This window comes from Microtus oregoni, unplaced genomic scaffold, assembly GCF_018167655.1.
Source record: "Microtus oregoni isolate MIOR12 unplaced genomic scaffold, Mior012 000053F_ref0000044, whole genome shotgun sequence".
In the NCBI taxonomy this organism is placed as follows: Eukaryota; Metazoa; Chordata; class Mammalia; order Rodentia; family Cricetidae; genus Microtus; species Microtus oregoni.
In genome coordinates this window covers 9,653,352-9,676,225 of record NW_024543829.1, presented here as the reverse complement: position 1 = coordinate 9,676,225, position 22,874 = coordinate 9,653,352, and the positions used below count along the sequence as shown (strand labels likewise).

The 22,874-nt window shown below is 45.4% G+C and overlaps 1 protein-coding gene across 3 annotated transcripts in view; it reads right to left on the bottom strand.

Annotated features, from left to right (window-relative positions):
* Ncald (neurocalcin delta) overlaps positions 1-22,874 on the bottom strand; it is a 345,789-nt gene that overhangs the window by 162,033 nt on the left and 160,882 nt on the right. For all 3 annotated transcript variants that reach the window (XM_041637607.1, XM_041637606.1, XM_041637608.1), the window contains exon 3: positions 6,429-6,479. The gene's annotated coding sequence lies outside the window, so the exon portion shown is untranslated. The remainder of the gene's footprint in view (positions 1-6,428; positions 6,480-22,874) is intronic.

Genomic DNA, 22,874 nt, shown 5'->3' with positions numbered 1-22,874 from the left:
CTCAGTATAGATAGATAATCTTCAACCTCTTCAAAGAGCTGTAGAATATGGCCTTTAATCTAACTCAGAGTTTCGTGATAGTGAGACACAATTGCTCCTGGCAACACCACTCTATTCCCGAGAGAATGTTGAGCACCAAAAACACTCCACCTGGAGCCTTTCTATTTTGGCAGAACTGGCCTTTGGGCAAAGAAATGCCCATACCTCAACCACTGACACAGATACAGAGCGTGCATCAATGGATAAAACAGGACTGTCATATCCTGCCAAGACAGGGTAAGATAGTTTTGAAAAGTTCCTTGCCTTTAATAATGGTATGTCAGTTATGTTAGGCCTTAGCCAAAATTGGTTGACTCAACGTTGCAAACGAGACTTTGGGTGATTGCCCAGGTAGTCAGTTGTCTCTGTCAATTGTTGCACATTTTGGATATATCTCGTTTGTTGAGTAGTGTTTATTCCCTTCTCAGATCTTTGACTGAGTTGAAGATTATATAATTGTAGTTACTCTTTACATTATTTGGACTCCTTGAGATAGAATGTTTAGCAAAGCCTTTGTTCTCAATATTGTTTGTTATATTTATTATTTGTTGTTATTGTATGTAGTTGTATTTGGTTTAGTTCTGTCTTATTTAGACAAAAAGGGGAGATGTAGGGATAAGTCCCGCCCCTTAGGGGGCGTGTTCGCCTCGGGCTAATGTCTGCCTATAAATTTGGCGAGCAAGCTCCGAGCGCTTGCTTCTGCTTTCCTGGTCTCCGCGGGAACGGTGGTTCTGTAAGTCTATTTCTACATTAAAGCTATATATATATTTTTACACTCTGTCTGCATTCATTTACGCCGTTACAGAGGAGGAAGAGGAGAAGGACGGGAGGAGAAGAGGAAGAAGAAGAAGAGGGGATGAGAACTAGTGACATCGAGCACCAGGGACACTGAGTTTAGTGTTAGGTTATTAAACACAAGCAAACTTCTAAGTTCTTGCTTTTCAAAGATTGTATAGTCCTTTGAGAGAAACTGTCCCAGCAGCAAGCAACCCATGAGAAAGTCGGGGCAGGAAGCTCAGAATCTCTGTGTGATTTGAACTTCAGGAAAGAAGAGGTCATACTTGAAGGGGGTGGTGTCAGCTCTGCTGGAGTCACAGTCTCAGGGGCAGTATCGGATACAGAGAAACGACATGAGTGGGTGAGTATCTGTCTTGTTTACAGCGTGAGCTTGCACTGCCTGCTCCAGTTGCTGCTTGGGCGCTCCCTAATCACTGACAAGCAAAACGCCATTAGTTTGTCCCCAGAAACAAAAACGTGATGGCAGATGCATTGTTGAGGTCTTACTAATACAATGCTGCACTTCAAAGCAAACCATCTTCCCACACAAAGCCTATTGATCATTGCTACAACTGTCAGCTAAACATATCCAGAATTTCAGTAAGAGGTGAGTTACCAGATTTATACATTAAGGTATGTGTCAAATAAATCTGAGGACACTGTTGGGTGATTCCCAAGCCCCCCCCCCCAAAAAAGAAAACACACGGAAGAGCTTGAGTGACATCAGAGGTCAGGAGCTGAGGGGGATTCTAGATGGTTCCACTGGAGGTAGCCTGAGGAAGACTCACCATCTCTCACCCAGAGATAAACACATCCCTGCATGCGCTTGCCCCAGGCAGGAAAGGTGACTTGTTTTTACCTCCACTATTGTCTATATGTTTTAAAAAGACACCTTTATTTAGTTTCTACAAAGAAAACAACCCCAAAGCAGAAAAGAAGGAAGGGAGGAAGCGTTGACCTTTTGGTGATAAATGAGTTATTTCACCAATAGCCGCAGTCTATTAGGCTCCATTGCTCTGGAACACAGCCCTTTAGAGCCCTTGGCACAAGAGAAGCCAACATCTACAGCCCGAGGCTTACTGTGGGTGAGCTGGGAAATGGGGAGAAGACTCGGAAAGGAGAGAAGGGAGGCAGGAGGAGCATGGGAATCCAGTTTTCCTGCAGTGTCTTAGCCGAATGACTTCCAATGTGTGTTTCCCCCTTGCCTCACCTTAGGCCTCCATCAAGACAGCTGCAGATCTGAGTCCTAAATAGCAAAGACTTTGTGTCCCCTCCCTGGCTTTTAGTGGCCTCATCAGGGACTCTCTGGACAGCGATCACGAGACCCAAGCCCACCCACAGATGCTAGCAGAGTCCTGAGTTTATTTTCAGTCAAGCAGCTGCTGGAAGGTGACTTCTGAAGCCTAAATATGCAATAGGGCTTCTCGATGATTCGGTTTTCACAGAGCCACCAGACCAAAATGAGAAAAAGATAACCCGAGATGCCAAAGATGTAGGTAGTGGTTACAGTAATTTATGGAGAACCATGGCAACACCAGTGGTTTCTGTGTGTAATATTTAATGAGAAAAGGACTCAGAATTCATGATAAGGAGTCTGCAAAAGCAAATACCCAATATATTTTAAACACGCAAACACATGTAAAGCAATAATAATAATAATACAACTTTAATGATATCATTCTACCAATTAGTTATTAGTGGACAGAAGTTTGAAATGAAAGTATGAAAAAAACCAAATTGCCTTAAAATGAATAACCACGAAAAACAGGCAGTGCTATTATATTATCTGAGCTTTGACTGAGTGAGTTCTCAAAATTCATAAACATGGTTGCCAAGAGCATATTTATGTGCTAGAAAAAGACTAGTCAGAGATACAGTGATACATTTAAGAACTGTCTCCAAGTATTTTTTTCTGATGCCTTGATCTTCATGTAATCCTAACTCTCATCTGATAACTTTGAAGGGCACTGTTAGTTTGGGGTGAGAGGCAAACCCATTTGTTTACCTCCAACAGAAATCTGTTCAGAAGCAAGCAGTGAGCACATCCCTTTAATCCCGACTTTTGCTGCTTTGCTTGACTATGGTAGCGATCCCAACAGTCATGAGATCCCAATGTCCCACAACTCATGACCTATACACATAAGCATACCCTCGAGCGATCCTCAGTGTGAGTCTTGCCTGTGAAGTTCAGGCTTGGCCTGTCATTACCTTTTAGCCAGCGATGGTAATGCCAACTGGGTAGGTATTTCCCTAATTGCTTTGTAAGACACCAACTCAGAAGACAAGAGAGTCTTCTGCTGGCTTTGAGACCATAAGCTGTCATGTGGACACAGGGTTATAAAATGTCACAGAGCATGGGGTGATGGGTAGTTCCTTGATGAGGACAGATCCAGGTGACAGTCCTGAAGAAAACCAGAGACTCAGTATTCCAAGTGCAACTAAATTTCGTAACTTCATGAACTGAAAGAAAACCCTTGAGCCTTGATAAAGGACCAGAGGGATGAACAGCTGGCTTGTGAGACAGTAAGCAAAGCTGGGGCTAGCTGCCCGCGGACTCAGCGCATGGAAACAGATCTAAGTCCTGTATTTGTGGTGGTTTGTTATGTAGCAATAGACAACAAGACTCATGGTTTCTGTTATGCCTTGGCTTTGAAGTGTCCCACAGGCTCATGTTTTGAACACGAGGCCCTCACTTGTGCATTGTTTGAAGGCTGTAGGGTCTTTAGGAGGTGAGGCAGGGTTGGGTTAACAGAGACAAGCCCTTGGAGGTTATTCCCAGCCCTGGTTCCAGGTAGCTTTCTCCATTTCATGGTCTGCAGGGGAAATACTGTTGTTGCCTTGTCTCCTCTACAGATGGAGCCATTTTGCCTTGGTTTCCCGGCTATGCCAGGCTGCAATCTCTCCAAAACCATGAGTCAGACGAGCATCTGTTCCCTTCTGTTTCCTGTCAGGTGTGTGGCCACAGCAAGGCAGAAGGAACCGAGAGAATTCTAATTCTCTTTCTACTCAAATAATTATGTTTCAGCTTTGACAATTATTTTGTTCCATGTTTTTTTTCCTAGTTGTTATTACTGTTTGTATTTTTGATTTCCAAACAGGGACCCATTATGTAGTCAGACCCTGAACTCCAGATCCTCCTACCTCAGCCTCATGAGTGCTGGGATTACAGACATGCACTACCACACCCAACTTGTTCTTCTTTCCAAGGATGATATAAAATATAGCTGAATGCTGTATAAATGAATATTGCCTGTGTAATTTAAAAGTTCATTGATGAATATACTTCTCTAGGTAGGAATCTTGAACACAAACAAATTATACACCAAAGTGGTTTTCTTCCCCATACTTAAAAATTAGCAGGTGGGGGTTGTAGGGATGGCTCAATGGTCCAGAGAGACTCCTTGCAGAGAACCTGAAGGTTCCCAGCACCCATGTTGGGTGGCTCACAACTGCCTGGGACTCAACCTCTGGGGGATCTGACACTTTCTTCTAGCTTCTGTGGGTAACTGCATACATGTGCACATACCACACACGTACACACATAAATAAAAATATTTTTTTACATTGGAAGGCTTGGTTTGTTTGCTGTTGCTTTGAGGGAGAGGTATACTTTCACTTTTAAAAAATTAAAATTTAATCTTCCAATATTTATAAGTTAAGAATTTATAGGACCATTGTGAAGATAGGCAGAGAGAAACTGTGGACTCCAAGCTCAGCTATCCAAATGTTAATAATGGTGTGTATCACAACCAATACATGATAAAGCACACCACATCTCATTGCCGACTACGCTCCACACTTTTTTCCTGCTTTCTTAGCTTTATGTCCGCCCCAGAGTCGACTTGGCTATGATACGAGATGACATTCAGTCATAGTCTGACTTAGGCGTCTGCCTGGGACAATTTCTCCCACATCGCCTGTTTTAACTACACTGATGGTTCGAAAGAGTTCTGACCAAACATTTAGAATAGACAGATATTAGACTTCGTCTTATGTTTGCCTCATGGTTAGAGTCAGGGAACATGTGGGGATGAAAATCCCAACGGTAAAGTGTCCTTGTCACTATAGATTAAAGATGTCTCTTATTGATATGATGGTTCACCGTGATGTGAACCGTGATTCCCTGGTGGAGGTGAGACAGTAGAGGGCTTGCCTGGCAGGGACAAAGCTCTGGTCTCCATCCCCCAGAGCAGGGAACGTTTCTGTCTGAAGTAGGATTGTTTCTTCCCCCTTCCCACTCTGCACTCTATAAGAAAATTAGCTGAGATTCTTCCACTGGGGATGGGGGAAGATCCTAGCTGAGATTCTTCTGCAGGGGAGGGCAGGTACCCTAGCTGAGATTCTTCTACTGGGGAGGGCGGGTACCCTAGCTGAGATTCTTCTACTGGGGGGGGGTCTCCACCATTTATTGTTTATCCACCCAATCATTGATATGAGCGCAGGTATGCATCCTTTAGGTTATAGCTCAAGGCTGTTTTATTTATTACGTGGCTGAAACTGTCCCAACCATCGGGAGCTCTTGCAGCTGGGCCCCGCATTTGCGTGAGGGGCAGGTGGGGAACTTTGATTTGCCATTTTCTTTTTCATTTCTTCAGTTTCTAACACCATGGGATACTCTAAGCTTATCTTGTGCATTTCCTGCCCTTGTCTTAATCAATCAACCCTTTACTCAAAGAACCCCCGGCTTTTAATGTAGAACAGACCTGGGAAGCAGAGTTTTCTGTACAGGGAGCTCAATGCTATGGGGGTGTCGATGCTTTTAAAGCAAACCAGTGCTTCAGTCTCCACACAAGACACGCAGATGTTCCTACCCTCGTCATGTCATGTCCTCATTTCTGGACATGACAACTCATACCCATAATCCCGGCACTCAGTAGGGAGAGACAAAAGAAGGGCCGTAAGTTCATGGCCATCCTGGGCTCCATAGTGAGTCTGGAGACAGCCTGAGCTGTGGAGTGAGATTTTTGTCTTAACAAACCCCAAACACAGAACAATAAGAAATAAAATCAAACTTTAACAAGTATTTTAAATGGCAATCACATCAGCCAGCGAGGAGGTCCTATTAGAATCATTGTAAGGGAGAGGACATCAGGCCACAGAGAGGAGCTGACATAGGGGTAGCCACTAAGAGGCAGAGTCGGGGATCGAAACGAAGAACCCAGATCCACAGCTGGCGCACTTCCCAAGGCTCCACATTGTCTCACAATACGGAATGAGGGCTCACAGAGATGCTATCTCAAACTGCCAAGTCATCCAACCCATCTATACATTCCCCAAACATATATGTGCCCGTCAAGTGCTAGGCTCTGCTATGATTGATGCCTGGCGCCGTCTGAAATACCGCTTGGACGATGGCCCAGCTTTAACATGTCAGGGGAGGTTGCTGTGTGTATCCCTGGAGGTAATCTGAGCGTTATTTTTCGTCTCTGTCCATTTATTAGTTCTATCAATTTTAAAGTGATGGCTCAGTGTTTCTCCTGTACATAAAACCCTCATTCCTTCTGCTGCTGTTCACCAATAAAATACTTGAACGAAACGATTTTCGTGAAAGCATTGAATAAAACACAGGTTCCCGTGTGCAGCCGAGAAGAGAATTCTAAATGTGAACTTACTGTGTGGCTGTCACTTTCAGGAGGCTCCACAGGACCGGAGTTGAGAATGATCTGAAAGAAACAGGCAACAGAACAGAAATGAGCAACACCTTTCAGGGGCATCCTCGCCGTGCTCGAGGGGCGCGCCGGAAGCTTGGCTTCCCGAGTCACTGGCGCAGATCAACAAGATAGGCTCCTCCAGGACACAAGACAGAGCCAATACCATGGGAGGCCGGGATTGACTCCCTAACAGTTCCAGGATCCTTGGAAGATCCTGAGGATCTGAGGCCCTGAGGAGGAAGGACACCGGAGAAGACAGGTCCTCAGGGTCAGTGCCTAGCACCAAAGGAGATGCCTTCCACGTGTGTAAAACACGACTGTAATAAAATAACACACTGAGCAGTCACAATCCACAGTGCTGGGGACATTGCTCAGCCCATAAGGAGCTTGTCATACACCCAGAGGACCCACATTTCATCCCTGGAATCCACATAAAGATGCCAGGTGTGATGACACAGACTTGAGACCAGTGCTGGAGAGGCAGACAGGCAGAGCCCTGGGTTTGCTGGGGCTAGCCTACCCTACTACTAACTAGTTGTTGTGACTAGCCTACCCTACTAACTAGTTGTTGTGACTAGCCTACCCTACTACTAACTAGTTGCCATGACTAGCCTACCCTATTACTATTTGCTGTGACTAGCCTACCCTACTACTAACTAGTTGTTGTGACTAGCCTACCCTACTACTAACTAGTTGTTGTGACTGGCCTACCCTACTACTAACTAGTTGCCATGACTAGCCTACCCTACTACTAACTAGTCTTGCTGGGACTAGTTAGAGGCCAAATGGAAGAGTCTGGCACACAAACTAGGTAAACGGCTCCTGAGGAATGACACCCCCAGTGGTTCTCTGGTCTTCATGTGCACATTGCACATACACGCGTGCACACAAAAAAACACATATACACACACATATAAATCTTTTAAAGCATCAGTAAGGAATGGTAAATGGTTCCTTGGGAAAAAGCTCCTGTTGACTGAGCCTGCTAAGCTGGGTTTTACCTCAGGAACATATGGTGGAAGTAGATAACTAAGAGCAGAAAGTTAGATTCTCGGGACAATAGAGCCCAGGAGAATGAAAGGATCCAAGTGAGCCGCCTGGGAGGAGACCAACTCAGCGAGTCTGCGGAGAAAGCTCCGAGGCAGAAGATGGGGTCTCCAGACCCCACCACTAATGGACACGTGTCTGGAGTTTAAGCCCTCTCTTTGAAGAAAGGACATTTTAATTCCTCTGGGGCCACCAGTCTAGACAATCCAATCGATCTCTATAATGTAATTCCAAAAGCTACCAAGAGGCCAAAGCCCTCTAAGAAGATCTGCTTTAAAAATCCCAGCTGGCATCACTGAATTAGTAAGGATCAATGCTACCTTTACTGGGGGTAAAAGCCCAAGGACTGTACAATCATTCATGCTCCTTGATTGTTTTAAAGTTAAAACACCGATTGCAATAATTCAACATGAAAAGGTAACTGACGTGATAGAAAACGTAACTGCTGAGTTCTGTGTGTTTGAGGATTGGGCGAGGCACCATTTGTGGCCACGCTCATCTCAGGCAGTACACCAAGGGCTCTTCCGAGCCTTGTCAGAGAACTGAAGGGAGTTGAGACAGAACTCGGAGCTTCTTTGCCTGCAGCTTATACCTTTGCCTACAGAATAGCGGCAATATATTTCAGTGGGCCAACGATTGAACCTTTGAGTGTTCCAGAAGTGACCGATCTTCCTTTATGTTTAGTTTCAGCCATAGAATAATTCTGATGGAAAACAGATTCTTGTGAGTTTCTCACTTGAAGTCGATACATTTAATAGACACCATTGAAAAGCTTTGGCTTAAAGAAAAGAAATCTCTCTGAGCACAATTTAGAACAGAAAAAAATATGACTGGATGATTTTTTATAGACTGTCCTTTAACTCAGTTATTTTGGAGACATCCAAGCATATAACTTTAAGGATGGCGTTCTGAAGCTTTTTCATTGCTAGGCTGTGGAAATGATGAAGAAAATCAGCAATGGTTTTCACATTTTAAAGTATGTATACTCAGCTCCATGTCAGGCTTTGAGAATTTACAGGGGACAGGGTGAAATGGCAAAGCCAGTGAGCAATCTGACCCTGCCATGGAGCCCCACAGCATCACACCTAAGAGCTTGTGAAGGATCAGGGCAGCAGGTAAGCCAGCAGCACAGGCCAGGAGAATGCTCTTTTCTCTAAGCCTTTGCACTGGCTTCAGATCTTCCTACAGACCAGTGTACACTTAAATGCAATCTACCTACACATAGTCTACACACAACCACTCTACATAGAGACACGTGCTACCTACCCATAGTCTACACAGTCCACTCTACAGAGAGACACGTGCTACCTACCCATAGTCTACACAGTCCACTCTACAGAGAGACACGTGCTACCTACCCATAGTCTACACAGTCCACTCTACAGAGACACGTGCTACCTACCCATAGTCTACACAGGCCACTCTACAGAGAGACAAGTGCTACCTACCCATAGTCTACACAGTCCACTCTAGAGACACGTGCTACCTACTCATAGTCTACACAGTCCACTCTACCGAGAGACACGTGCTACCTACCCATAGTCTACACAGTCCACTCTACAGAGAGACACGTGCTACCTACCCATAGTCTACACAGTCCACTCTTCAGAGAGACACATGTTACCTACCCATAGTCTACACAGTCCACTCTACAGAGAGACACGTGCTACCTACCCATAGTCTACACAGTCCACTCTACAGAGACACGTGCTACCTACCCATAGTCTACACAGTCCACTCTACAGAGAGACACGTGCTACCTACAAATAGTGTACACAGTCCACTCTACATAGACACGTGCTACCTACCCGTAATCTACACAGTCCACTCTACAGAGAGACACGTGCTACCTACCTATAGTCTACACAGTCCACTCTACATAGACACGTGCTACCTACCCATAGTCTACACAGTCCACTCTATAGAAAGACACGTGCTACCTACCCATAGTCTACACAGTCCACTCTACAGAGAGACACGTGTTACCTACCCATAGTCTACACAGTCCACTCTAGAGACACGTGCTAACTACCCATAGTCTACACAGTCCACTCTAGAGACACGTGCTAACTACCCATAGTCTACACAGTCCACTCTACAGAGAGACACGTGCTACGTACCCATAGTCTACACATTCCACTCTACAGAGAGACACGTGCTACCTACCCATAGTCTACACAGTCCACTCTACATAGACACGTGCTACCTACCCATAGTCTACACAGTCCACTCTACAGCGAGACACGTGCTTCCTACCCATAGTCTACACAGTCCACTCTACATAGACACGTGCTACCTACCCATAGTCTACATAGTCCACTCTACATAGACACGTGCTACCTACCCATAGTCTACACAGTCCACTCTACAGAGAGACACGTGCTACCTACCCATAGTCTACACAGTCCACTCTACAGAGAGACACGTGCTACCTACCCATAGTCTACACAGTCCACTCTACAGAGAGACACGTGTTACCTACCCATAGTCTACACAGTCCACTCTACATAGACACGTGCTACCTACCCATAGTCTACATAGTCCACTCTACATAGACACGTGCTACCTACCCATAGTCTACACAGTCCACTCTACATAGACATGTGCTACCTACCCATAGTCTACACAGTCCACTCTACAGAGAGACGTGCTACCTACCCATAGTCTACACAGTCCACTCTACAGAGAGACAAGTGCTACCTACCCATAGTCTACACAGTCCACTCTACAGAGAGACACGTGCTACCTACCCATAGTCTACACAGTCCACTCTACAGAGAGACACGTGCTACCTACCCATAGTCTACACAGTCCACTCTACAGAGAGACACGTGCTACCTACCCATAGTCTACACAGTCCACTCTACAGAGAGACACGTGCTACCTACCCATAGTCTACACAGTCCACTCTACATAGACATGTGCTACCTACCCATAGTCTACACAGTCCACTCTACAGAGAGACGTGCTACCTACCCATAGTCTACACAGTCCACTCTACAGAGAGACAAGTGCTACCTACCCATAGTCTACACAGTCCACTCTACATAGACACGTGCTACCTACCCATAATCTACACAGTCCACTCTACAGAAAAACACGTGCTACCTACCCATAGTCTACACAGTCCACTCTACAGAGACACGTGCTACCTACCCATAGTCTACACAGTCCACTCTACATAGAGACACGTGCTACCTACCCATAGTCTACACAGTCCACTCTACAGAGAGACACGTGCTACCTACCCATAGTCTACACAGTCCACTCTACATCGACACGTGCTACCTACCCATAGTCTACACAGTCCACTCTACAGAGAGACACGTGCTTCCTACCCATAGTCTACACAGTCCACTCTACAGAGAGACACGTGCTACCTACCCATAGTCTACACAGTCCACTCTACAGAGAGACACGTGCTACCTACCCATAGTCTACACAGTCCACTCTAGAGACACGTGCTTCCTACCCATAGTCTACACAGTCCACTCTAGAGACACGTGCTACCTACCCATAGTCTACACAGTCCACTCTACATAGAGACACGTGCTACCTACCCATAGTCTACACAGTCCACTCTACCGAGAGACACGTGCTACCTACCCATAGTCTACACAGTCCACTCTACAGAGAGTCACGTGCTACCTACCCATAGTCTACACAGTCCACTCTACATAGAGATACGTGCTACCTACCCATAGTCTACACAGTCCACTCTACAGAGAGACACGTGCTACCTACCCATAGTCTACACAGTCCACTCTACATAGAGATACGTGCTACCTACCCATAGTCTACACATTCCACTCTACAGAGAGACACGTGCTTCCTACCCATAGTCTACACAGTCCACTCTACAGAGACACGTGCTACCTACCCATAGTCTACACAGTCCACTCTACAGAGAGACACATGCTACCTACAAACACATGTGCCTGGGACCAGGGGAGACAATTCACATCCAGAGTGTTCTGTACCTTCCTAATTTATGCTACTCCTGGGAAGACAAATGATGGGGGATGATGGAAGCTCCAGGAGGCTGAGGTACTGAGCATCTGTTAGCAGGGGGTTTATCAGAACGACCACATGCTGTGGACACACGAAGAGGAATATGCCGTCATCCTCCTAAATCTATTTACAGTTGGCTTCAACTTTTCCTTTAAGATCTCTGCTGGGAAGCTTTACGGTTTATGAAGAAGCAGACGAATGTTGCTGGTTAAATTGACTTTTCCATCAGCCCAAAGCAAACTCTTTTATGACAGTGATAAGGCTTATGATATTTTCTATTTGAATATGCAAATCTCCAACTTGGTGTGCTGTGGAGGCTTTAGGGGTTGTCAGCATCTGGATCGAGCATGACGTGGAGCAGTTTCAGTGTTGTGGGTAGGCGCTGTGGAGCTGCAGCATTCCTGAGGCACTACTGCCAAGCCCTGGTCAGCCCTGCCATCCCTCCACGCTAGAAGGAATGGGACGAGTCAATGGCCCATCAGGCATATATACAATTTTTCATTTGAAACCTGGTATTTTTACAGAGCAATACATTTTTTTAAAGTCTTGTAAATGGCCCATCACTCCTTACATTTCTTTTTCATGGGATTTAAAGTATGTTTGATAACTCATGCTTCAAATTCAACCCTAGTTTCCCTCAGGAAGTGGGAAATGTTTAATATTTATTCATCTGGAAAAAATGTACCAAGCCCTAAACACAATTAAACTGAAAACAGATGATGCTCATCTTCCCAGGGGCATTTAGCATAAGCTAAATATACTCAACACAGCTGACCATCTCAAACATGGCTACCGGAACCAAAGCTGTGTCAAGGACAGCCTTGTCATTGAGGAGCCATGCAAGGCGGGGACATCTGAGCGCCAAGCTTTACAGAGGCAGCTAATAATTGTTTTCAATTTTTCTTTCATTTCAACGAAAAATGATTGCCGAGAAGACAGCACCATGCACGGGTGCCGTGGCACGCGGGACGAGGACAGAGACGACTTCCAGAGTCCCTTCTCTTTCCCTCATGGGCTCCAGAGACTGAATTCGGGCTGTCGGATTTGTGGAGAAGATGCCTTTGCCCACAGAGATGACGCACCAGTGCATAAAACTATTTCAAAGCCTTTCCTCGTCTCACTTTCTGCTTTTAGCCTGAGTCCACAGAGGAGGATTAATCTGGCTCTTTCAAATGTGGTAAACATGAGCATTAACTATAGATAGAGTGTTTTAATAGGGTTCTAACTTGTCTTTTAAAAACCATTTCTGGGCCTACTAGCGCAGTTCCGTAACCAAGTGCGTGCTTAGCATGCACAAGGTCTTGGGTTTGATCTCTGTTAGAAACAAAATAAAACAAAACCGTGTTACTGCCATTGCTACCATTTTACCTGGCCTAGGTCCTCCCAGGGCTGGGCTTCATTCTGATGTCATCATTCTGTGACTTAAGTCACAAGGCATGATTACTTCTCTTATTTATAGTCTACAGTTGATCTAAAACCCAGAAAGTGAATGTATACACACACACACACACACACACATACACACACACACACACACACACTTAAAATGGACACCAAGAAACTAGCCTGATTCCAGAAAACAGAGATTGGCTGCATGGGATTAAACAAAGGTCTTCTTTAGACAACCAGCATGCTCCAAAATGTCACAGAGGACGTGGAGGGCTCAGAGACAGTTCTCTCCTCTGTCAGGTCGCCTGCAATGGAACACTCTAGAAGGGGCTTGGCTGGCTCAATTAAGGAAAATGCAATCACCCAGTAGTCAAATCACGAGGGTGTCTTATCTAGGGAATGCTGAAGTGCTCACTCCTAAAAAGAGAAGCCAGCCCATCATTTACTACAGACAAATGAAGTCATCAAAAGAGGATAGGTAAGAGACAGATTCACGAACAGGGCAACCCTCTCCGTCTTCGGAGTTTTCCATGGGCATTGACCATTAGCCCCATTACCAGATGATGGGTATATTTCTTTTGTGTTTGTCTGTCTATCCTCACTGGGAAGGAAGTCTTTGAGGACATAAACATGTCTGGTTCATTGATGTAAGCTGATAACTGCTACAGATCCCGTCAGCATGCGCTGACTCAATGACCACATGAACGGGTCAACAGTGCAGAAGCCACTCATTGGGAAGACAGAGGGAGAGGGTGCTGGGTTACAACAGAGAACAACTAAATGTGGGCAGGGAAGAGGCTAAACAGGAGTCAGAAGATGTCGGTGTGAGGGTCATTTTGTCTAGTCAGCATCTGAGCCTTCTAGAACTGTCTGCCCTGAGTCCCCATGGCTCTGGTCCTCAAGCAGGCCCACGCTCCTCTCCTCACCATGGATGGGCCCAAGCACAAGGCAGAAGCTGGTTCTCTCCGGATATTTAAGCTGCAGGTAACAATAGCACAGGGAGCTGGGCCGCCAGTTACCGCAGTGCCTTGGAAAGACCGTTCATGCCTCCTGCCTCCTCTTTCCCAAGGCCTATTTATTTATTCAGCAGCTAACATTCTGTAAGCCACTGATATCCTCCCCATGGCCTCTGGTTTTCAAAAATGATTCCAGTTTCTCAGCACACATCTGTTGACATAGTGTATATTTCTATGCCTACAGGAGGGTGATTAAAAGGAAATCAAATGCATTTTAAAGGCCTTGCAATGATGAATTAGTACCAAATACTGACTGTTCACAAGTATAGAGCCAAACCCCTTATATGACTTGGCCAACTCACTCTTCAGAAGCATCCCTAGTAGTCATGATTCCCAGTTTAAAATAAAAAGACTGGGATGCAAATGGACTGCATGCAAATGGACTGCATGCAAATGGACGGAAATAGAAAACACTATCCTGAGTGAGGTAAGCCAAACCTAAAGAGGAACATGGGATGTACTCACTCATATTTGGTTTCTAGCCATAAATAAAGGACATTGAGCCTATAATTCGGGATCCTAGAGAAGCTAAATAAGAAGGTGAACCCAAAGAAAGACATATAGTCATCCTCCTGGAGATTAACTTTCATTGGGCAATGAAAGCAGACAGAGACAGAGACCCACATCAGAGCACCGGACTGAAATCCCAAGGTCCAAATCAGGAGCAGAAGGAGAGAGAGCACGAGCAAGGAACTCAGGACCGCGAGGGGTGCACCCACATACTGAGACATTGGGGATGATCTATCAGGAACTCAACAAGGCCAGCTGGACTGGGTCTGAAAAAGCATGGGATAAAACCGGACTCGCTGAACATAGTGGACAATAAGGACTGCTGAGAAATCAAGATCAATGACACTGGGTTTTGACCCTACTGCACGTACTGGCTTTGTAGGAGCCTAGGCAGTTTGGATGCTCACCTTACTAGACCTGGAAGGAGGTGGGAGGTCCTTGGACTTCCCACAAGGCAGGGAACCCGGACTGCTCTTCGGGCTGATGAGGGAGGGGGACTTGATTGGGGGAGGGGGAGGGATATGGGAGGCGGTGGAGGGGAGGAGGTAGAAATCTTAAATAAATAAATATAAATATATATATATAAAAAGAAAAAGAAAAAAATAAAAAATAAATAAAAAGACTGGGAATCCAGACTGGCACACAACAAGTTGCAGGGCTAGAATTTGACTCCCAAGGCCAAGGGCTCAATGGATGATGTTCTCATTTAGTTCTCAAGAACTCCTAGACATCCCAAGTCTCAGCAGGAATAAGTAGAAACGCCACAGGTAGCCAAGCTAGGCAAAGCCGAGGTTTGGATAAGATGGTGGGTGGATCTTTCTGGGTGGCGGGTGAACTAAGGTAAAAACACTAGTTTCCATAGTCCTTCTCTTTCCAAACTCCGAGGGTCAGTGCTCACCATACAAGCCAATGAGGATAACATCTACTGAGAAGGGCCAAGATGAGGGCACAGAGGAGGTGGTATCCAGCAAATGGCTCCAAAGCTTCTCTTCGCCCTAGGGACCCAGACCTTTCTCTTCCGTTCCAAGGATAACTTCTGATATGCAGTCACAGTCAGAGGTGGCCATCACACACAGTCCTCACGCTGCCACTCTCTGTGACGTAGGCTTGCTTATCCTCCTACTCATCTTCCCCTTTCACTGATTTATGCCTTTATTCATTCTTAGCCGCTTAGAAGACAGTCTAAATATCTGACTATTCCAAGCACAGTCAGAGTGCACAGCCAACAATACGAGTAAAATCCCTGTTCTCACAACACATAAAATCTAGACAGGGAAACAAGTCTCAATATAACACACGTACGCAGCCCTAATACCAACCCCCAGGTCCATCTATATGCGTACAAGTGTGCACTGCTATGAGGATCAGAAATCAGATCTGAGACGGGAAGGGATTCGGAAGAATCTCCGTAGGATGGAGGGCTCTGAGGAAGGGTCTTCTAGCTTGAGAAGTGAAGGGAGAGAGGGGAAGGGTAGCCAAGGGTTAGCGAACAGTGGGTGCATGCAGAGGAAGCAGCTCCTAGAAAGATTCACAGGTGTAGACGCCTACTCATTCCAAAATACCAAGATACCAACTTAAGGGGGAAGTGTTCACTGTGGCATGTGGTTTCAGAGGTCCTGTCCACTATTGCTTAGCATGAGGTCCTGTCCACTATTGCTTAGCGCCGTATTTGTGAGTAGACTCTCACGATAACAAAAACATCTGGTACCAGAGGAACCAGATGTTTTCACCTCACAGTGGACAGGATGTAGAGAAAGAGAGAGGAAGAAAGAGGCCAGGGGGAAAAGACCTCCAAGGACATGCCTCCAGTGACCTACTTTCTCTAGCAAGGCCCCAAACCCTAAAGTTTCCACAATCTCCCAAAATAGGACTGCTGGCTGGGTACCAGCGATTCAGCACGAGCCAGGGAGGGGGGTTTTAATATTCAAGCTGTAGCAGCATGGATCTGGCTGTCAAGAGGTCTGAGGAGTTTAGAAGGGATGGCAGGAGCTGAGGCTGACTGAGGGGTAGATTCGGTTGGAGTTTGGACTGTGTTCTGAGCACAGTCTATTCTACGACTTTCAGAAGAAAACACATTAGAGAAGGCAGAACTAAAAATAACAGGAGAGCACTGGTTTTAAGATGTTCCTGTCTATTTCATGCCTAAACGGCTGTTAAAGTGGTCTGAGCTTGCAACATTGGTGTTCAGTCTGGGCTGTGTTTTGAATGATAAGCTGGGATCTGACTGGAAGCTGGTCTCCCAGGGGAACTCCTCCCCAAAGCCTTCAGAGATGAATTCATCCACGGACCACCTCTTACAAATCCTGTGCCGTTGAAGTTAGGGCCTTCATTTTGGAGATGGGTTAAATTAAGATGTAAGAGTCAGCCAATAAGAAGCTAAAGCTAATGGGCCAAGCAGTGATTTAAGTAATACAGTTTCTGTGTGGCTATTTTGGGGCTGAGCAGCCAGGAACAAACAAGTGGTTCCTCACAACACCTCTTCATGTATTTACTCTTCTTGCCTTGGAATTGAGATCATTTGAAATTTCACTTCATGATATTAGATACATCTTCCAGTTTCTACCATTGTTCAATTTGATTTGCATGCTTTCTGTCTCATCCTAAATGACTAAACTGTTAATGAGCCTACCCAAAAGCAACCTAACATTCTTCCAGTAATCTCTTTCTAAACATCTGATCTGTTAATGAACCTAACCAAATAGAACCTAAGATTCTTCTTGGGACCTCTCTGTTCTCATTCAGTACTCTTTACGTTATGCCGTATGGCTAAGAACTGTATGTTTCTTATTTACCATACCACAAGTACTTAACAATAATGCATTGCAGCCTTGTTTTCACGGGGTTGCACGTGTTGACTGACATGGTACCTACACTTCTAGAGCTCGTATTCTTGGGAGGAGATAAATCATGAAAAATAAACAAGCAAAGACATTGGTTTAAAAAAAAACCTGTATGTGTGATGATTTTGATAAAGAAAACCATTGCTGTGACAGAGGACACTGGGAAAGTAACTGGAGAACTGGGAGGTATGCACCAGCCCTCAAGATGGTTGGTTGTGCACAGGGACATTACAAAAGACAAGATGTTTCTGGAAGTCTTAGATTCTTGGCCTTTATACCCTCTGCATTGAGCCTGACTTAAAAGGGCTTTTTTCTCTCTTTTGTTAAATTGAGCTCTACATTTATCTCTGCTCCTCTCCCTTCTCCTTCTACCCTCTCTTCCATGGTCCCCATGCTCCCAATTTACTCAGGAGATCTTGCCTTTTTCTATTTCCAATGTAGATTAGATCTATGTAAGTCTCTTTTAGGGTCCTCATTGTTGTCTAGGTTCTCTGGGATTGTGAACTGTAAGCTGGTTTTCTTTGCTTTATGTCTAAAAACCACTTATGAGTGAGTACTTATGATACTCTTACCTCACTCAATATAATGTTTTCTAGATCCACCCATTTGCCTGCAAACTTCAAGCTGTCATTATTTTTTTCTTCTGTGTAGTACTCCATTGTGTAGATGTACCACATTGTCCTTATCCATTCTTCAGTCAAGGGGCATTTAGGTTGTTTCCAGGTTCTGGCTATGACAAACAATGCTGCTATGAACATAGTTGAGCACATGTCCTTGTGGCACAATTGAGCATTCTTTGGATATATTCCCAAAAGTGGTATTGCTTGATCTTGAGGAAGGCAGTTTTCTAATTTTCTGAGAAATCGTCAAATATATCCAAAAGGAGCTGTACCAGTTTGCACCTCCACCAGCAATGCAGGAGTGTTTGGAAGGGCTTTTCTTTAGGGATTCCCAGGGTTTCTGGATCTTTCCAAGACTTCCCATAACTTTCTGTTCAGTAGTTCATCCCAGGCCCTTTTTTCTTAGTTATCCCACCAGTCTCTCATTTGGCCATCAGATATAGGGCCCGTTAGACCTCTACTAACAATGAGAAATTACTGCTATTCATTTTATATTTTATGTGTATGGACTAGCAATGTAGCACATGAATATAATAACACATTTGAAGATTTCTGTTACACTTTGTGTGGGGGATTACATTTAGCCTTCATGACTTTCTTACCCTACTAAAGAGATCAAGAAACCATCTCTAAGAGATGTTCTTTGCCTCCATGGTTACATCCAGGCTTTGCTGAAGCTGTGGAGATTGGAATCCAGCCACATCTCCCAATAGCCATGTTCTACATATCCTCAGGACCATCTTATTCTTAAAGACAGCATCGTGCTCAAGTCATATAGGAAGGAATGATAATGTTCAGACAAACTATGGAGTCAAGCTAAGCAGGCAAACAGTGTGGCCCAGCTCAGTCTTGCTATCTCTGTTAATGACGAGCCACCAAGAATGGCAGTAAAAGTGTTTGGAATTGGCAATAAAAACATGTGACAAGTAACTGTACCGAGGATACTTAAACAGTGACAAAGACCTGTGGTGCATCCTCGAGCCTGAAGCTGAGGTCAGACCTTCAGCCTGTGCTGTACACAGGGCTATGACGGCAGCTTGTCACCTAGGGACTTGTCAGCATCTTCCTGGTGTTACCACAGGGCTGGGTCAGCCTCTCACTTGTTACTGCAAGTCAAACAATTAAGCGTTGCATCATCCAGAGTATGGAATGGAATATGCAATAGATATTTATTAAATTTAACACTCAGTTAAATCTATACTGTCAAGTGTTTGGCTCCCACAAGGATCACCACGCATGGAGAGAGAAAGAACAATTTCCCCCATCTTGTAGAAAGTAAGATTTATCTCTGTATCATGACGTTGGAAGAAATTAGCTCAGAATAGTTCCATCTGAGTAATTAGGTATCAGGCTATCGCTGGCTGTCAATAAGTGTTCAACGAATTAACAAAGAGACGGGGAAAGCCAGCGACGATATCAATCAGCAGCCATGAAGATCTCCCCACAGTTCTGGGGCCAGCAGACAGCATTTCCCTGTATTTAACGATCTGGTGTTCTCAGGGTTGTAGAAACTGAATTCCAGGTCTTTGAAAGGAGAACACATCGAGGTTGATGGGCTGTCTGGAGTGCAGTTTTAATGAGGCACGCCTCCCTAAATCACACAGAAACTAATTGCACAGGAACCAGCCGAAAGCACGGCTAAGTAGGTTGTCTCCCCAGCTCTTTCAATGACTTAATGATTGTTTTTAATTAATTCTCTCTCTTTATTTGCAAATTGGAGTTTAAAGGCTTTCCAGTAGCTCAGCATTCTCTCTCATCTCCATTCTGGTTGAGAAGAGTTTGCCCAGCTAATCTTTTCTTCTCAGGAAAAAAAAAACAACAACAAAAAAACCCCAAACACAGAAACCTCTGTTCACCCTTCTGCCAACAGCTGCAAGGGCTGATTCAGCTGATAAGGTTTTGTTGTTGTCAGTGCAGTGGACTTCTCAGCGGGTGACACAGGGGGTTGACTTAGTCGAGTGCCTGTCTACTACTTGCTGCTGGCCCTGGACCCTTACACAACCCCATGATGCAGCTTCAAATGCCCCTAATCCAAGTGCTAACTAATGCTAACTAATGACCCTAACACGGAATGGCAAGTAAGTGGTGGTGAGATCTCAGGTCAGTCTTTCTTTAAAGCTCCTGGGTGCTGTCCCCAGCGCATTGTTTAAAAATAAAACAAACAAAAAAGATGGTCCAGGATGCCACTCGACACATAAAAGCGGCTTAGGAGAGAGGCCTTCACGTACACTTGTTGCTTTTTATTTATTCATTTTTTTAGCACTAAACATTCTTTTCAAGGCCAAAGTTGTGCTTTTTGAACATTGATCCACATTTGGAGCAGAGCAAGCTTCCCGTTTTCAGCTCTGAGATGTAATTGGGAGAAAGCTTCTACCAGCCATGTTACGATGAATCCCACATGCTTTTAGAAAAGCAGTTATCGAGGCAAAGATGGAAGCAAAACTGGTTGTCTCAGGCAGCAATAGAAGGATCCTGTTAGAGCTTAAGAGCTTTCTAACAAGGCACGAGAAGCTCTCAAAGGAAACATGGAAAAGAAGTGAAGGCTTGTGGGTGTTTCATAGCCACCCCCATCAGGATGGCCACCCATCACTGAAACCAAGTCTGGGTCAGGCCAGATGACCACTACACATTCCTATCAAGTAATACGGCAAGTAAGATGCAAATATACTCCACAGCCCTGGCTGCGGGGATGGGGGCCAGAGCCCCGGCTTCTGCTTAACCTTCTGGGCTACAGCTTCTCTCTCCCACTGAGACTACACACACAGCAGCAGGTACGGCGCTTACAGTACAGCCGGAGGGTGAGCTGATTACAACAAACACGGCTGTGAAATGACAGACAATGCCAGCGCAGGTCAGGAACAACGCATGGAATAAACAGAGCAGGACCCAGGGAGCTGATGATGAAGGTGAAAAACTACACGAAAATGAACAGTTTATAAGCAGACTTTACCCCACACAGACCAGCCAGCCTGCCGTTGCTGAAGTGGATAAAGCAGCCGCGTGCAGCCAGAGGCTCCCAAACAGGACCGTGAATTGGGAGGGACAAATGTTTTAGGTGAAATTTAAAAAGAAGGTCTACAGATGATTATTTTTTCAAGAGGACAAGAGATTTCAACTTCTCACCAAGGAAGGGATTCAATATATTTAGGATTTTCATGTATCAAATAATAAGAAAAAATAAAATAAAGAAATTCCGCTGAAGACATTTTCTCCTGTAGGTTCGGCTGTAACACAGCTCAAGCCGCCAGGGTAGATGGCGTGTCCCATCCATCAGGTGTCTAGCAGAACGTCCATCCATTCACTCTCTACATCAACTGACATGTCTCAGAATTTTGTTTGACACGAACGCTAAACCCATGAGCCAGACTCCAGAAAAAAAAAAAAAACTCTGTATCCTTCCAACTAATAAGACAGACAGGGCTCACACAGGGGACTCTGTGGTGCACCTATCATGGGCAAGCACCTGCAGAGACTCTTAGGAGGGAGCAGGGATGACAGGTGACACAAAGTGACAGGAGTCTCAGCCCCACTGTGGCAATTCCTGAGATAAGCCATCTATCTATAGCTAATAAGGTGTCTATTCTGCACAGTCATTAAAATATCCCAAGCACGGGCCGACTGGCTTACAGGAGGACAAAGACATGTCTCATGTAAGAATGACCAAAAGCCACAAGTGATAAATTGATACTTGTTTTCTTCTCTGCTGCTCCCAAACACCTGGGTTTTATTTTCTTCTCTGGTGACGGAATCTATTTAGACTCTACTCGAAAAAGTCATGTTTTGGATAAAGTGTCTTTGAAAGCAGCAGTTCTTCATGATTGTAGGTAAAATTTCATTTTCAATCATGGATATGAAATATGATATTTGAAACCAGGCAAATATTTTACAGAAAGTGGTGTGAAAGGGAGGGGTCCCAAGTTTCATTTGACATCATTCATCTCAAACACTGCAAGTAGCTTCCCAATAAGAGGATGGCACATACCCTTACTGCCAGCTCATGCTCCCAGAGGCACATGGGAAACCATATGGGCCCATGAGAAGAGGCAGGTGCCCCCCACCAGAAGTCCTAGAAGCAGGTGTCCCCCCACCAGAAGCCTCAGAGGCAGGTGTCCCCCCACACCAGAAGCCTCAGAGGCAGGTGTCCCCCCACACCAGAAGTCTCAGAGGCAGGTGTCCCGCACCAGAAGTCTCAGAGGCAGGTGTCCCGCACCAGAAGTCTCAGAGGCAGGTGTCCCGCACCAGAAGCCTCAGAGGCAGGTGTCCCCCCACACCAGAAGCCTCAGAGGCAGGTGTCCCGCCCCAGAAGCCTCAGAGGCAGGTGTCCCCCCACACCAGAAGTCTCAGAGGCAGGTGTCCCCCACCAGAAGTCCCAGAGGCTGGTGTCCCGCACCAGAAGTCTCAGATCTTGCTGTGCTATGACAAACTTTCATCTTAACCAGTCTTAGGCAATGAATTTCCGACTCTTGCCTGTACATTTCAAAATGGAAAACAGAACCCAAACAATGACGGCACAGGTGGAAAATTCCGTGAGCAGATGGTCAGTGTGTGGTGGGATCCAGGGGAGGTGCCGCCCCTCCCCCAACCTGTTGGAGAAATCAACAAACTCAGCCTAATGGGGTGGGCGGGGCAGGGGTGTGCTGGGCCAAAATTATCTCAGGGCCTGTACCTCAAAGGCCTATAGGACAGAGAAAAAGTCTGGTTTGAGTTTGAGTGAGGATGAGACAGCAAAAGCTAGATAGACGCCCCTCCAGGCAGGGGGAGAGTTTGACCGCCTCTCATTGACTGGAGGTACCCTCACATCAAAGGATGTTGCTTAACCTTCATAAGCGGATGCCCACAGTAATAAACTGAGTTCCTGCTTTGACTTGACTCCCTGTCGCGTCTGATTGTCCTGCGTTGTGGGACTGCGGGACAGGCAGATGACACACTCACCTTTGCCTGGAGAATAAGGGAGCTCAGGAAGCCTAGCAGGGG